Raw genomic sequence first — 17,322 nt, 5'->3', positions numbered from 1 at the left:
TCTACCTTCTACATTAAATGATGCATTTATCTTGAAATTGTTTCTATTTCTCTTTTAACTTTAGTAATTGTAGGTCTATCAAGGGCACAATTTGAAATGTTCATTACTGCAGAATGTATGGAAGTAAATAAATAAATAAATAAAAATGAAAAAAAAAAGAGTCCCGTTTTAGCCTTACAGTTATTAACAGAGATGTGAAAACTGCCGTTATCTCCTCTCCCTCATCCCATTTTCTCATCTCTTCCTTTCATCCTCATCTAATCTGCCCCTTTACAGTCATGGACAATCGGCTGCATTTTGTCATTTTCATGAAAATTGAATAATTTTCCTTTCACTATTTTCTTTTCACTATGAAAATTCAGAGTTCCTTCACGCTAAACTCTCTCATTAGTCATGATAGAAGCGGATTTGTCTTTGTTAATTGGAGATGAGGAGAGGGAGCATAAACAAAATGAAGTCTCATTCCATAATCAGCGTCTACACACAGGTGTGTATTCAACATAACAAACCTGCAACACACACACAAGGAGGTGCATGTTCTGGTCACAGTTATGTGGTGTTATATCCATGAACCTGCACACACACGGGAAAACATGGTTTCCAATAATATCCTCTGAGGTTTTATTGGAGGTGTGTTCTGTCATTTGTAGCATATCAAAAAGGTTGTACACATTTATTTCCACGTGTTAATCTGGTTATGTATAATGTGTGTGTGTGTGTGTGTATGTGTGCGTGCTTTTTGGGGTGTCCACTGGGACAAAGGGGATTATATGGATGTAATCCTTTTACTAAGAATTTCCTTGAAGGCAATTTATTTCCCTCATAAAGTCTCATGTGAAACAGAAAGTAATGATTAAAAAATGACGCTGATAGCTGAACCACATGCACCCACACAAACCGGAGTCATGTTTACATGTTACACTGCTAATTGGATCAGCACTGTTCCTCCATTTAAGTGACAAGATGACTTTTCTTATATTACAACTTGGCTAATCTACTTAACCAGTGTTGCACATTTTAAGTGTTTCAAAAGCACATAAACTGTGCTTTTCTTATCTATTTAATAGATAACTCAGTTAAACAGTTATTTATTTAATGGTGGGTGTTGTAGTAAACCACTTCAGATTGGGCTAGGTGACCTCACTGCTGTGCTCACAGCGCTGCGCCACAATCTGCTGAGCGCAGAGTCCGCCATGATGTGAAGTCATAAAGCCCATAGGAATAGAGAGACCTGTAGGTAAGCTGTTACCAAGTTGTTACCATGGAAACATACTCAAATCCTAACTGATTCATCTGTTATATAAACAATCAAAGTGTGATCAAAGTGGGCAGTAGTTAAACACTTGCGACATCAGCTCAATAACATATCAGTTTTTTTGTTTTTTTTTGGAAAAGCGACATTTGTCACACTGTGAGCCCTGCGCTTTTCAGTCTTTTGTTTAAATTGCAATATATTTGCAAGGTTGGAGGAATGGAATGTCAGTCAACCTGTTTTAAGCTTTTTGTCAGACAATATCAATTTACATCAGTGTTTTCACAAACACTGTACTTACTGTAGCATAAAGCCTCTGGAAGAGCTAAGCAGTCAACAGAACAGGAACAATAAATGGCTGACTAATACTTTGAAAGAGTTCTACAGTTATCATGGAACTGAAGCTTCTCTGTGATTTACTGTGTAAGAAAACAGGCTATTAAAAACTAACATTACATTGGTGAAAATTATTGTTTTGGTGTTTCTGCACAAGTAGACTTGAGCTCACAGCGCCTCCTGCCTGTGTGTCACGTCTACAAGCTTCTAGCACTACGGGTTCTATGACAGATCTATGATCCATTTGAATGCACATACTTCAGATTAAACTAATAGATACATGGTGCACCCTGAAATAAACTCTCCTGTCTTCAAGCCATGTCTGGTTCAAACAAAAGGTTTGTTCCATTAACCCAGACAGACATCTCCAGAAATGATGACAATCAACAGTGGCAGCTCATGTTCCCTGACCGCTTTTCCTGTGGTTCCATCCAGTTCATGTGTTTAATCGACGTTCACTTGAGACTTTGATGGACAGATGCTCCTTTCGATCACCTGGAAGGATTTATTGAAAATGCCAGCCGTTTTCCCACATGATCTCCACAGAGAACATTCCAGGTGTTTCAATGAAACAAACCATCTGGCACATCAGTTCACAACAGACAACTTCAGACAGCACTGGAAGGAGCAAAGTAACTTTCCTGTAGTAAAATCTGTGCCAGACACAAGGTGACGAAGAAACAAGATGTTTTCATCTTTGTTTTTGCTGTTGACCCAGGTCAGCCACCACTGCTTTCTCCAAAATACAGGTCAAAGTAGTGATCATATATCTTCCCTACAAGAACATTACACATCATCAACATGTCTTCAGAAAAACTCTTAGCTTAATTTGATATTTTTCATTTTTCAAAGGGGAAAGAAAATACTCGAGAGTGCAAAACAAATGAGAAAACAACAAATAGATTAAACCTGATTTTCTCAACCTTCAGTCAAAAATTGGCAAAAAGAAAAAAAAAAAACAGAATAGTTTGGGGCATATCTAAGGTTCAGTAAGGGAGAGCTAAAAATGAAATCTTTACCAAACGTTGACTCAGTCAGAATGGTTCCCAGTCTTTATTCCTGAAAGTACGCCTTCTTGCACCACCAAAACCTCCTTAATATACCAGCCCTCTGTCCTGGGATCAGCTGCAGCTGCTACAAGCTTGTCGCTATCTGAATTCTTAGATGTGAGTGAGGGACGGCCTGCATCTGGGCACAGTGTTGAAATGAGCTGGTCTTTTGACAATCTAAAACCAGCTGGATGCCTGGGCCAGGCATTCTGTTCAGGTCACCAGTCCATCAAAGGAGCAAACAGCGACAACGGACAGACCACCATCTATGCACGTACTCACACATGAGGGCAACTTAGAGTAACAAATAAACTACATCCATAAATTTGGACAGTGGAAGGAAGCTTGAGTATGTGAAAGAGAGCATACAAACTCCATTCCAGCTGCCTTGTTTTCATCCAACAGCAGCTACGTTTACCTGCTCGGCTCTTTACCTGAACTTTTGAGCAACGTTTTCACTTTTAAATTCCTGCTAACGTCAGAACTGCTTCTGCGCCTGCATAGCTCTATGATTACAGGATCATCTGCAGCCTTAGCAGTGATGCTGTTCCTGGAAAATTCAGAAGTGTATGAAACAATGGCACGCTGCATCAGCTGTTCAGGCTCTGGGTTTCTCTGTGCTCAATCCAATAAAACCTTTTCACATTAAATATTGCCCATGAAATATTGAAGTTTAATATCTCTACTCTATCCGAGGTCTTTCAGTCCAAAAGTTTCAAAGTTTCAAGTTTCACACCCACACCCACAAACACACACATGCATATATACATATATATATTGACAAAATTCATTCTAATTCTTCACAATTTCAATAAAACAACAATTTCCTAATAACTTTCTTTAATAACAGCCACTGCCCAGTCCTTTGCCAAATCAGATCAACTTGCTGCCTGGCAGATGGCAAAGAAAACATCAACAATGTGGCTTTGAAAGCTAAAATTCTGTCCAGAAACACAAGAAGAAGAAAAAACGAAACACGTGAAAAGTGAAGCGAGAAATTCTCATTACTCACTCTCGCTCTGTATCATAGTTTAATTAATGTAAAAACATTTTAAAGCTTAACACACGAGCACAAACCCACATACCTCAAAACAGTGAAAAACCTCTGTGTGACTTTGCAAAGTACTAATCAAATAAATTGATGTTGGCTCGCAGGTTTCAGAATTAATTATAGCATTAAACATTAGCTAAGTGGGGTAATATTCCAAGTTTGATAGTGCATAATTACTCTGCTGTTAATGATTCATGGAACATCGTCCTTTAAAGCAAAGAAATGAGGAGAAACAACGGACAAAAGATGAACAGTGAAAAATCTTCACACAGTAATTTTATGTCCTCAAATACTGAAGATCCCACAGACTTCAGGAAATGTGGAGTAATCGCAATTACACATCCGGAAATAATAACAAAGTGTTTAGAATGTCCTGCACTCATCACAAAAGGGGTAAAAATGTCATCAAATCAACAAAATTCCCATCTTACAAGAATGCAATGAACTTTAAGGAGGTTTATTATGTAGTATGTATTTTCCAGATACATAAAGCCATTTTATGACACAATCAAATAACTATGAAACCTTCTGTTGTTATGAAACCTTGAATATGTCAAACATGACTTAAAAGAAATTTGCCGTCACAATTTGACACTTTGTAATGGGTCTCTGCCTCTTTAAGAAGCTCCTGCTCTGTCACTCTGCCTTCAGCACATCATCACATCGGTGCTTCTCATTATGTCGTTCATAAACATTCTTATGGTGTCTTGATGATAAGCTCAGCAGACCTCAGCTCCACCGGATGTTTGCTAATTGCTGCTGCTGCTAGTCTGAAGGAGCTGAGATGCAGAGGGGGTGGACACTGCAGCTCAAAGGAGTTTGTGTAGAAATGTGCGGTGCTTTGTTAGAGTAAGCGATTGGGCTCAAATCCTTGAATCTATGGGAGATTCAAGGATTTGTCAAACATGCATCAAAGAATCAAAGGATAACTCCAGGCATATTTTTGATGAAGGAATAACATTCTAACATGACATAAAGCTAAAAAAAGGTCAGTTTTAGAAAATATTAAAACATAATAAATAATTATTGAAGTAATAATTTCTCACAAGACGTATTGAGGGACATTCAACGGGAATTAAATGCACAGTTTCAGTAAATGTGTCTCTGTGAAGCTACAACTATGAGTAACGTGTGTATGAAGATGAAACTAACTACCTGATGACATCACGGGGGTATCATCAGTCATGAATAAAAATGGAGCTGTAGAGTCAATAACTGCATGTGTTCACACACGCGCACACACGCACACACTTGTTGCATTCTTGCATATTTTTGCCACTGATTAGAATAAAATATGGTCTAAAACAGCAGCAGAAGAGATAAACACCCCTGTCCTTCCTGAGTGACTTAATGTGCAGGTTTCCCCTCTCTTGTCACCTCGCCTTCTTAGCTCAATGATGTGATTGTCTGAGTGTTCTATGTTCTGTTCTGCCTAATAAATCAAAATGTATCAGCTTGGTGGACACACCTTTATGTACACGCAAACAAACACACACACACCCACACACACACAGTTCATAATGGACTGACCATTTGTCATTCTCTGAGCTGTTGACAAGAAAAGGGTCTTAGATATGGGATGCGTGTGTGTGTGCGTGCGTGTGTGTGTGTGTGTCTATCAAAACAGCCCTTTCATTGAGAAAGGGGAGCACCCACCTCCGGTCCTGGAGAAATACTATTTTTCAACCTTTATATGAAACCCTTCATTAACCTGAATTACATGCTTTAATTCCCTCATCAACATGTAATAGAGAGGCCTGGTAACGAGCTACTGGTTTGATCCAGGTGTGTTGGAGAAGGGATGCACCTAAAAGGTCCAGGACCAGACTCTGGTAACCCTGCAGAAAGCCATGTGAGCAGAAAAAGAGAAAATGACTTGGATTCACACAGTTTTACAGAAAGTAACTAAGTTAGATAACAAGTCACTTAATTAGTTACTTTCAGTAGCTGCTGACAACACCAATAATATTAAATAATATTCTGATTTGTTGAATGGATTTGTACCTCAAAATATTTTCACATGCAAAAACGGCCCAGTCAAAGTCCAAGCCTATGTCGAATTGAGTATACGTGGGAATATATGACAAGCGAAGGTTAAAGCAGAAGATTTGACAAACATTTTATTCTGTTCAAAACTGGTAGACACCTCCTAGAGACTTGTAGATGTAACTGCAGTGACAGGTGTTCTACTAAGTATTAAATCAGGGGAAATGAAGGTCAATGCATGACAGATAGGATTTGTGAATAGTTTGGAAACCATGAATCATTTTCATATAGGTTTGTAGACAGAAAACATTATAATGAGGGGTAGAAAGGGGCATGAATACTTTGGAAGACTGTGCAGACAACAGAAGAAATTTCTTTGTAGGAAAGATGAATATAAAAAGCAAAGCTGTACGGTGTGGAGGCCAGGCTGGGCAGTTCCACCCATCATGATTCAATATGGTTATATCAGTCAGCTCTCTAGTTTTATTTACCTAAATTGTTTCTAGATTCTTTATGATATCTCTCTTCAATAGTAGCATGTTACTTGTTGTCTCGGTATAGCCAGCGATAACAGTTTTTTCTGTCTTTTTTTAGTCGACTTCAACAACAAAATATTGAACTTTGTGTGCATCTGTAATGGAATAAACAAACCTTTTCAAAGCTGTAATAAATCACTCCGCACTGAGGAGCCTGTGAGTATCTGTTTGTGTGCTTTGTGTGGTTTAAACCCCCGGAGAGGGAAGAGGTAAGAGATCCTTCACCGAGATCAATACACACTCACACATCCTTTGCCTCCATGTCCCAAAGCACTAAAGCTTGTTCAACTTGATGATTTGTTAAAGTAAAAGCAACAGACACAGATGTTAATATAACATTCACTCTGTCTCCACTTCAACCCCCCATAACGATATTTGGTGCCTTGGGGTCTTTAAGGAATCATGTGATAACATTTACTGCCCACAAGTTCTGTACAGTGTTTGATACACCAAGGAATTTTCAAGATTTCCTACTAACCAAAAGTGGAAAAGTCTATAATGTTCACCTGAAATGTAAGACACAACATGAAAAAACTATCCATTTTAAATAATTAATAAGGATTACATTGCATGGAATAAGAATTTGATACACTAGAGCAACAGAATGTGATGTGTGGTGCAGAAACCTTTGTGTACAGTTCCTGAGTTTCCTATAGATCTTCACCACATTTGCTCACATTGCGGCAGAGATTTGGTCCTCTCCTCCATACAGATCCTCTCCAGATCGTTCAGGTTTCAGGGCTGTTGCTGGGCAATAATGATTTTCTGCTGGGCTCAGATCTGGAGACTGGCTAGATCAATCTGGGAGCCACTTCTTAGTTCCCCTGGCTTGGGGTCATTGTCACGCTAGTGGACCCAGCTATGACCCGTCTCCACTGGTCTCACTGAGGGAAGGAGGTTGTTGCCCAAAATCTAGTGACACATGGTCCGACCATCCTGTCCTCAATACCGTCCAGTCCTTTTGCACCTTCATGTTTCACAGTTGGGGTGGAGTTCTTGGGATTAAACTCATCCTTCTTCTTCCAAACACGGCGATGTGAAGATGAAACCAATATATTCTGTTTTGGACTCATCTGAAAACCTAATCTTCTCCCAAGTCTCCTCTGGATCATCCAGAGGGATGACTTGCAAACTGCAGGTGGGCCTGGAGACGCCTGGCCTGGAAGTTGACCAATTTTGTCTCACAGACCATTAGAGCCTGAAGGAGTCAAAAACCCAACCTCTAGCAGTAAAAGCAAAAATCTCAAAACTGTTTAGTGTTTGGTTCCTCAGGAATTGCAGATCATACTCAGAAAATCATTTACTGCCGGTGTAATTCCATCCATCCATGTCCATCCATGACGCAAAAAGAAGATGCTTTTCGACCATATGGAGACAGTTCTGGTGACAACTACTGAAGACTTGATCCTCAAACCCACACACATAAAGTACATGTTTGCATGCCTTAAATTAGACAACCTGCTGATTTGTTTGTCTGCTTTTCTTTCAGATTGTGTCTATTTTATGACTTTGAGCTCTTTTCCTGGTTTCAGACGTATATTCTCATGTCCCCATCCACCCCGCTAAATCCACTGTGAAGACCCAGAAATCTCTCTTGTATTCTGCCTAAAGCTCACAACAATGGTGGTCTTTCAACATTAGAGCGAGAGCCTCAGACACTGATAAGCTTAGTGTTGTGTGTCCAAACATCAGGGCCAATCCCTGCTTCCCAGTGCATTATGGGACTCTGATAAGAACACAATGGAGGGGCACTTTTATCATGTTTCTCATGCTAATACATCTACTACCGCCTTCCTTCTTACTGAGGAGATTTCATTTGTTTGGTGTGTTAATGACCTGTACAGAGCTTTAGTTGGTGTGTGTATGTGTTCTAAAGGCTGAATCTTATTCATCCAGCAGAGAGGTCCTTAGGGCAAAATATAGGAACACACACACACACACACACACGCACACACACACACACACACACACACACGTGCATTATATAAGTCCAGCTCTGAAAATCAGTTTGACATTTTGCAAAAGCTTTTTGGCTCTTGCAGTGATTCAGAACAGGAGCAAATACACACCAGGCCTTTTACTGGTGATGTTTCCAACCCAATCCAAGCACTGTCCTCTGGTTACCTGAGCTCAGGTCATGGACTAACAAGTCCAGGAGGGAACTCATACATCTCGTTCCCAGAAACACACATTATGTCCACAGTTCACCTCTTTTACAGAACAGAGGAAGAACATTTTCAGTCCAGCTCAGAAACGTTCCACATCTACATATTTACAGATTTTGGTGCAGCTGTTCTCACTCTGAGAATTATGTTCAAGTCATGGGCACACAGAGTCATCTTTTTCAAGCAAGATAAATGCAATAAACACATAATTAAACACATTTTTACACATACACATACTTAAATATTTGTGAAGCAATTTGAAAGATTATTTGCACAAATACATTTTAAACACACAATAACCTCACCATTTTGTTGGTGAGATGAACTTGAGAAAAACATTGGACGTTTTTTGAGAACCTGATCATACAGCAAAGGCATTTTGATATTTGATGTAGACTGATCTGTTATCAGCTGCAAATGAACTAAACCAGGTGGGAATCCATGATTATGATCTATGAGATTAGACTGAAAAGTCACAATCGGTTGGTTGTCTTTATTCTGAATTATCTGCAATGTGGAACATCTAAATTCTCATTGAAAAATTATCAACCATTTCCCCTGCTGGCTGCAGCTGGTAGCATCAGCTAAAACAATGCAGTAAGTAGAAGATGCTGACCTACACCAGTGGGTTTCAGGACTCTGAAATCCTTTTTAAAACATGGCAGACTGTCACAGTGCAAGAAGCTGCTACAATGTCTGACAAGTGACCATCTGAGTAAACAGAAAAAAAACAGAAAAAACAAGAGAGACAAATCTCGTTGCCTGTACTGGAGTGCACTGAAATCAATGTTAATCCAACTGCAGACATATCACTACAGAACACAAGACTGTTAAATCTAACAATGCAGCAGATGGATGATGAGTGAGGATCCACACAACAGAAGGAATCCAAACATGGTCAGCATCAAAGATGGGCTATTCTGTTACGAAAAAATCGGCTGGAAGAATGTGTGTGTGAGCATGCATGTGTGTTTGTGTGTTCAGATTAATGTGCCTTTGTCTAAATTAGATTTAAAATTCTTGAAATCTTTTATTGGGGAATTTGTCTGTTGTTCCAACACTGATGCTATTTTCTGTTGGTCACAATGTGTGAGCGCGGGCACGGGTGTGCACGTATGTGTGCGGGCGTGTGTGTGTGTGTGTGTGTGTGTCTATCTGTAGGGCAATTAATTGAGAAGCAATTGGACTGTGTCGCTGCAGCCCTCCCTTTGTAAGCCCCTACAGAGCTTTAAATGCAGACAAACACACACAGACCAAAGGCAAACACACATGCACACAAACACTACAATACATAAAACTCAGAGCCATTTCTCAACACAGTTTCATAGACACACACACATGCACACGCCGACAGAGCGGTGTTCCCTCAGGATCTCCACATTCAGCTGTGGTGACCTTGACAAGAACAAAACAAACTGCCACTGCTCTCTTCTTCACATCTCTCTTTCTTTCTCTGCCAAAGTGTATCTGCGGCTCTGTTGCTCCTCCTCTCTCTCATTTTACACTCTTCTATACATAGTTTTCATTCTTTGTTTATCCTCCACATACTTAAAAGTATGAATGTGATCTCAGCAGATCTGGTGGCTTCCTCACCAAATCACTCGTCAAGTTTCTGCTCCATTCGTCCAACTCTTCCCAAACCAACAGGTCCTGCTCAATCAGGAGCAGAGAATACACTCCACAGATGACAAAATGGCCACATGATGCAGTTGGACATGGGAATTCACGTGGTGGTAACATTAGAGTGAACTTTCCTCTCTTAAAATGTCGAGTTACAACAACAAACTGAAGACAAGCCGCCCATATAAAAGGAAACTACATTACCTACTTCACAGCAGCGAGTTATGGACTCCACACACATGGAGTTCTCGGTGACAGCAGACAACAACAAAATCTGAAAATGTTTCCACTTGCATTGCTTGCCTGCATCTGCATGTCTGCTACCTCAAGGTTTCACATGTATAAATTACATCAGTCGCTCGGCAGAATGAGGACAAGCGACTGTCGCCTCATCACACCATTTTCATAGGAAATGAATGGAGAGGAAAATCCCTAAATTAACATTTAACACAGAATGACTTCCATTAAACCCTCCTGAATATAAAAACCTGGAAAACTGAGAATCTTCAGACATGTTTGGTTTGAGACAATATAAAATTTTGTTAAACATTTTTTGTAAACGTGAACAGGTGTGTTTGTTACAGTCCAGTCCCGACTGGCTGGGCTTACGTTGGTTTTGAATGCAAAAAAATCAAAGGTTACGGTATTTTCACATGGGAAGCAGTTTCCACCTGTCCTCCCAACTAGTTAACTATTCAAGGGGCTGATACTGAGGTTGCCAATTGCTACTGTATATTTAGGCATTCTAATTAATGAGAATCTATTCATTAAATCTCATACAGACAAAGAAAGTACTTATTCTAACACCTAAAATGAGATTCTTTTTCAAAAAACAAAGGGTTTCTCACATTAAGTCAGAAGGAACCTGATTACTTCAGCCATTCTGGTTCTGATGGATTATAGAGATCTGCTATTTATTAACTCTTCAGCCCAGCATTTGGGAAACTTGGATGCTGTACATTATTGTGCCCTGTGTTGCTCTTTGAATACATTATTGCACGGCAAAATGTCCCTCAGACTTTCTCACTTGCTGGTTTTTATCTGTAGAAGCATCTTTATGCATCTTCCTACATGTTGATGTTCATTTTTGTGAACGACTTGCAGCCATTATAGCTTCTGTTCTCAGAACATCATTTTGCAGCAGGTCCCATAGGTCAGAAGTGAGCTGTGTAAAAAGCTTTTAAATTTCACGCCTCTGCCACCTGGAATAATTTGCAGATGGATTTAAAGCTATCATCTCATGGTTATTCCATGAGTATTGGTTGCAGAGTTAAAACATTAGTATTGTTGTTTCTGAATGAATATGAGCATGTTTTCTTTGCATTATTTGAGGTCTGACAGCACTGAATTTTTTTCATTATTTTGTCCATTTCTCATTTTCTGTACATAAATACTAAATTTTTGCCTGGAATTTCAAAGACATGTTGTCAGTAGTCCATAGAATAAAAGAACATTGTTCATTTTACTCAAACCTCAAACATGTACTTATGAAAAGTAAAATCAAACTACTCATTATTTTGCAGCGGTCGCTTATATATATATATATATATATATATTAACAATATAATTAACAATACTGCAATAATCCTCCTAAATGCTTCTCCTGGATTGACTGCTATAGCAGCCAGTAGCTTGTCATCTAGTATTGCACCTTGGTATTTTAGTTTCCCAAGCGACATTTCCATCAAATATTTTATAAACAAATTCACAAATAAGCAACTTTTCCATGAATAACTTACATTCAGTTTACATTCCACACTGAAATCTCCAAATAGGCTGCAGTCCTCTGTTGTACTTTTCATCACTTTAGTAAAAGCACATTTGTTGAGATGAAAGCAGTTCCTGGACCAGTTCTCAAGGACTAATCTGCTATTGTGTCTCACCTTCACACAGAGACGCAGGATGACACACACACATGCACCCCCCCACACACACACACGCAGACAGCATGAGATACCAAACATGCACATGGACAAACACCTGCACAAGCATGCAAACAAGACAAAAGGGATGCATGCCTATTACAAAGTATGCAAGGACACACACACAAACAGAGCATTGAGTTCTCTGTCAGCACAGCAGAGTGAAGTCTCAGTGCAGTGACTTGTGTCAGTTTGTGTTAGTAGGTTTTAATATTGCAAACCACTTAGGGAACTTAACAAGAAATGGAAAAGCACACACACCCCCGCGCACACCCACACACGCCCACACACACACACAGACACAGACACAGAGCGAAAAAAAACAACCCACTAGAACGTTATTCAGTGCCAATTTTGTTGGAGTGAGTCTAGCAATGAATGACGTAGCAGAATTTACATGGTTATCTTGGTACAGATGAAACATGACTGTGTTTTCTTCTCTCTAATCTGAAAAGTTAGAATGTTTTTTTTGTTGAATTTGTATCATTTATTTTTTCAAAAATAAATGAACCAAATGCAAGAAATCCCTTCTGACTAAAAATATTTAGAGCTTCAGTTACCAGGACATCCATCCATCCATCCATCCATCCATCCATCCATCCATCCATCCATCCATCCATCCATCCATCCATCCATCCATCCATTTTCTGTTCACCTTTGACCCTCATGGGGTCGGGAGGGTTGCTGGTTTCTATCTCCAGCTACACTCCAGGCGAGAGGCGGGGTCACCCTGGACAAGTCATTACTTTTAAATTGAGTTTTACATATAAATCAAACATATTATATTCCACAAATACAAACCAGTCATACTAATTACTTGTAATTAAATTAAAAAATTAATTACTTGCAATAATTAATTTACAAATTTATGTAATTTAACTTCCGTCATTGATGCATTGTTCCTGCGGAGTTAACATTAAAATGTGTTTATGACACTGTCTGTAACATTTGAAATGCAATAATTAATAAAAACATTTTACAAACTCGCCAACTGCAGCACTCAACAGCTCATGATGTCAAAAGTAGCCATCACTTCCTAATGACAAGCCAAACCTCTGCGACAGGAGCTTCTCTGACAGATACCCCACAGCAGATTCAAAAGACTGGAGTGGCAGCTTCCATCAGCTTCCAACTGCATCTTATTATGTTTAAGTTGACTATTAGATAGGAGTTTAGAGAACATGAGCAATACTGTATATCGGGTTATAGTCTGAGAACAATCTGTGGCTTTGAATGTGCTGCCTGACGGAGATGCTTTGCTATCTGAAATGACTGTTTGTTTTCAATTTCACATTCCATCTGATTTCCTTAGGACTGGGGAACACAGAGGTTATTACCAACAAAGACAGGCATGCCAGGGCTGAGAGTGTGTGTCACATCAAAGAAATTAGATTTGAGTTTGTCTGGAATACAGCTTGTATGGAGTCTTGTATACTAGGTGGAATGACCTCTAAGTGTGCTATCTATCTATCTATCTATCTATCTATCTATCTATCTATCTATCTATCTATCTATCTATCTATCTATCTATCTATCTATCTATCTATCTATCTATCTATCTATCTATCTATCTATCTATCTATCTATCTATCTATCTATCTATCTATCTATCTATCTATCTATCTATCTATCTATCTATCTATCTATCTATCTATCTATCTATCTATCTATCTATCTATCTATCTATCTATCTATCTGTGTGTGTCTGTGTGTGTGTGTGTGTGTGTGTGTGAAGACACATCCATGAAATCCAGTCTCTACAGAACTGTAGAGTTCAAAAGGTTTTAATCAAAATACTATCTATCTAAAAAAAAAAAATAAAGCCAGAGAATTTCACTATTTGTGCCAGTGACAGATTTGCAAATGCTTTGATTCCTAAAGTGAAGGCATGACCTTTATAGATTAGACACCAAGAGTAGAGTGAAGCCAGTTCTTGGACTGACAGTCCGAACCATGAATGAAGGTCTCCAAATGTAGACGTTGCCTCAGACACGCATGGGAAGCACTTTATAGTGCTACAGAGATTGTAGGTTTTCCTGGGGCCATGTGTTTGTGTTTGTGTTTGTGTTTGTGTCGTACAATTGATCCAGCTGTTATAGTGACCAAATGTTGGAACCAGTAGGCACATAAAGGACACTCAAACATCCTATGTCTTCTTGCCCCATGTTACAAGGAGTATATGCTAAAGTATGAGAAGTAGCAGAATATGGTCGTCCATCATGCTTCCCTGCATGATAGAAAGCCAAACTGTGAACCCGTTCAAGCCGTCAGGTGCCAGTAATCCTCTGTAACGTGTCCACCAGGAATCCTGTATGACTGCTGACCTTCACTTTCCACTCTTGAGTGCTCTGTGTGTAACACCGTCACTCCACTTATGATGTCACCATTTATGCCCTCCTGAATCTTGTGGTAGACATGCCACCTCACTGACGAGAATACGCTATGACTCAAATATCAACATTTACTGCAGAAAAAAGCAGAAATTGATGGAACAAGGGTGGCTGGAGTTTTGACCTCTGCAGAAGGGCGGGGCCTCTGCAGATAAACACACTAAAGCACACATTCAGTAAGACTGAAGTCATGATTAAGAGCGACTGCTGTTTGAATGAATCTATTTGCTGTTTACTGAGTATGGTGTGTGTATGTGTGAGTGTTTATGACCAAACTAAAAGCAGATTCACAGCGTTTGACACCGAGTGTGTGTTGTGTGTCTTTGCTTGTTGATTTTGTGAGTTATCTTCTTTGTGCATGTGAAATTGTGTGTGTGTGTGTGTGTATGGGTGGGTGTGTGTGAGTATGTGTGTGTTTCCCTATCAGTTAGACAAGTCATTATTCTTGGCTGACAGCGCTCAGCTCTCGCTTCTCTGCCAGGTAATGAATTCTCCTTCAGATAAAGCGAATAAAAAAAAAATCATCTTTAATTTCTCCGCCTTTCCGTTGTGTAAACTCAGATTTTTTTTTCCACCTCGGTGCCAGGGTTTGCTTGCGTACTGCTCCCTGCCCGCCATGGGCATGAGACAAGCAGTGAGAGATGATGATGGCAAAGCAGATGTTCGGATGTGGATGAAAGAACTACTGCAAAATATGATAGATAAATGGTTGGAGCTGTGAGAGTGTGCACAGAAACGCACATGCAGACCTAACATAAAGATGAAGAACAGCAAGATAGGAAGACAAAGATACACATTTAATACCTCAGCTCTGTGTTTGATAATTAAGTCTTCACTAGTTCAATTAATATGTTATTATTAAACCAAAATTACTGCTTCTGGTTAGTACAAAACTTACTATATATCTGCTGCAACACCTGCCATCAAGTGGTACCAACAAGAGGCAATTAGTCTTTTATGTCACTATTGAGGAATTCTGGCTCCGTCCTCATTGCAGATCTGTGTTCAGCCCCATCAGAGGGATTCTGGGAGCAGCCTGCCTGTTTGAGGTCATCCCACAATGTTTCAATCAAATTTAAGATTTTCTCTTCAGCATGGCCACTCTAAAACCTTCACATTGTCTATCTTTGTAAGTGAACAGTATTTTTTTTACACTGAATATTCTTATTATCCCATTTATATTCTCTCAACACATTTTGGTCTTTTGCCTGAACCTATGTAGTTTGATGTTGCTGTTGCACCTGCATTTCCCCAGTGGGGGACAATAAATATCTATTACAATCTATTCTGCTGACTGACATGAAAAGGGATCCAACATGGACTGGCTTCTACAACACCATCCATGGGGTAGCAGCATTTTAATGACAACACCTTTCAGGAGTAAACACTGTCCTCCAAGTTCCCAATTTGGTTGACATGCTAAGAGGTCCAGCAACACCAGTTTGGTAGGAAGAGGGGAGCAGAGTGCATGGGGAGCTGGAGGGCGAGGGGCCAAAGGACTGGGTTGGACTTGGAACCTGTTGATTGCTGCTTGTAGTTCTATGTTTTATTTTTTGCATCTTGAGTTTTTCCGAGTTTGACTTGCTTTGGATCATTGACCAACTATCAAAATCAAAAAGTGAAACCCAACTTTGCCTGAGGTTAAGGTCACAAACTGACAGTTCTCCCTCAGGGTTTTCTGCTAGGAAGTAGAATTCATGGTGCATTCAGTTCATCTAACCCTTCCAGCCCCAGAACAGGCCATTGCGATACAAACACTAAACTCATATAATCCCAGCCAGCATGGTGTGGCTTTCTGAAATGCTGTTAATTCTTCATTTACTGGCCATAAGTAAAGGTATACATGTCTTCCTAAAAACTCAGCTTTTCTCTTGTCAGTGCGCAGACCTTTTTGGGGGGGATCATCAAGATTTTTTTGGCAAAAATGAGACATGCCTTTGTTTTGTTTTTAATCAGGCATGGTTTGGCCTTGGCGCTCTCCCATGGAGGCAGTTTTTGCCAATATCCTATTGTAGAGCCCTGAAATGAGGCCTGCAGTGCTTTGCATGTTGTTCTCAATGAGCTTTTGGAGTTATTTTGGTTGGCAGGCTGTTCCTGGGAAGAGCCACGACTTTTCCTAGTGTCCTCTATTTCTGGATAAATTTAGAGATTTTTTTATATGCCATCATGATGTCAGACATGTATTTCAGTGATGTCTTGACTCTAGAGTTAATAAGAAGACAGTTATTATTTCTTATGAAAAAATCATAACTAGCTGTCTGGGTTGGTTTGAATAGCTTTATTTGCACAACAAATAAAATCCGCATGCCTAATCTTGGATATTAAAATTCTTTTGATAACTTTGACAAAAAAGAAAGTGAAAATAGCTTCATAGCACTGTCAGGATTTAGAATGGGACAAGTTTATGAGATGCCCATTCTGACTCTTTAATTTGATGATAAATTAAATCTACAATCACACACACTCTCAATAACCTTCCTTCCACATAACCAATAAGGCAGTAAGCTGTTAATGTACACCTTAGCTGTCACACAACTCATAAAGGCAGCGGTCTGCTCCCTGATGTGTGATCCGATTGTTTTATGCTCCATCTGCTCCAAATCCCTAATCTGCCATTAGAGCCAAACTACACAGAAGCGCTATGGGTGCAGAGGCAGGTCAAAAAGAACATTGAGCAGCAGCGGGGTGACACCAGTTCATTACCTGCATTAATGAGAACAATCAACAAAAAAGTGATCACATGTACTACTCAAAACACAGTGGAAATCAATTCCTTTAATTCTTTCAGATCGTGGGTGTGACCAACACATGCGAAAGAAAAAAGGCCTTTTTGCACTCTTCATATTTATCTAACTTTCATTCATAACAAATCATTTTTTCTACATATGGAACGCTGCTCATCCTGCCCTTCAGTATTTTGCAGTTTCAGAGTGCTCTATCTGTCCATTCGGCCTGGCATGTAGGTTTTTGTTCAGAAAGAACAACAACTTTCTGAGATTTTGTTCTTTGAAATTA

The 17,322-nt window shown here is 39.5% G+C and overlaps 1 protein-coding gene across 3 annotated transcripts in view; it reads right to left on the bottom strand.

Moving 5' to 3' along the window:
• LOC122846013 (neuronal PAS domain-containing protein 3) overlaps positions 1-17,322 on the bottom strand; it is a 270,382-nt gene that overhangs the window by 50,611 nt on the left and 202,449 nt on the right. The window lies entirely within an intron of this gene.

The sequence above is a fragment of the Gambusia affinis genome, linkage group LG16, assembly GCF_019740435.1.
Source record: "Gambusia affinis linkage group LG16, SWU_Gaff_1.0, whole genome shotgun sequence".
Taxonomy (NCBI): Eukaryota; Metazoa; Chordata; class Actinopteri; order Cyprinodontiformes; family Poeciliidae; genus Gambusia; species Gambusia affinis.
The sequence above is the reverse complement of the archived record's forward strand: the minus strand, read 5'-3'. Positions and strand labels throughout refer to the sequence as shown.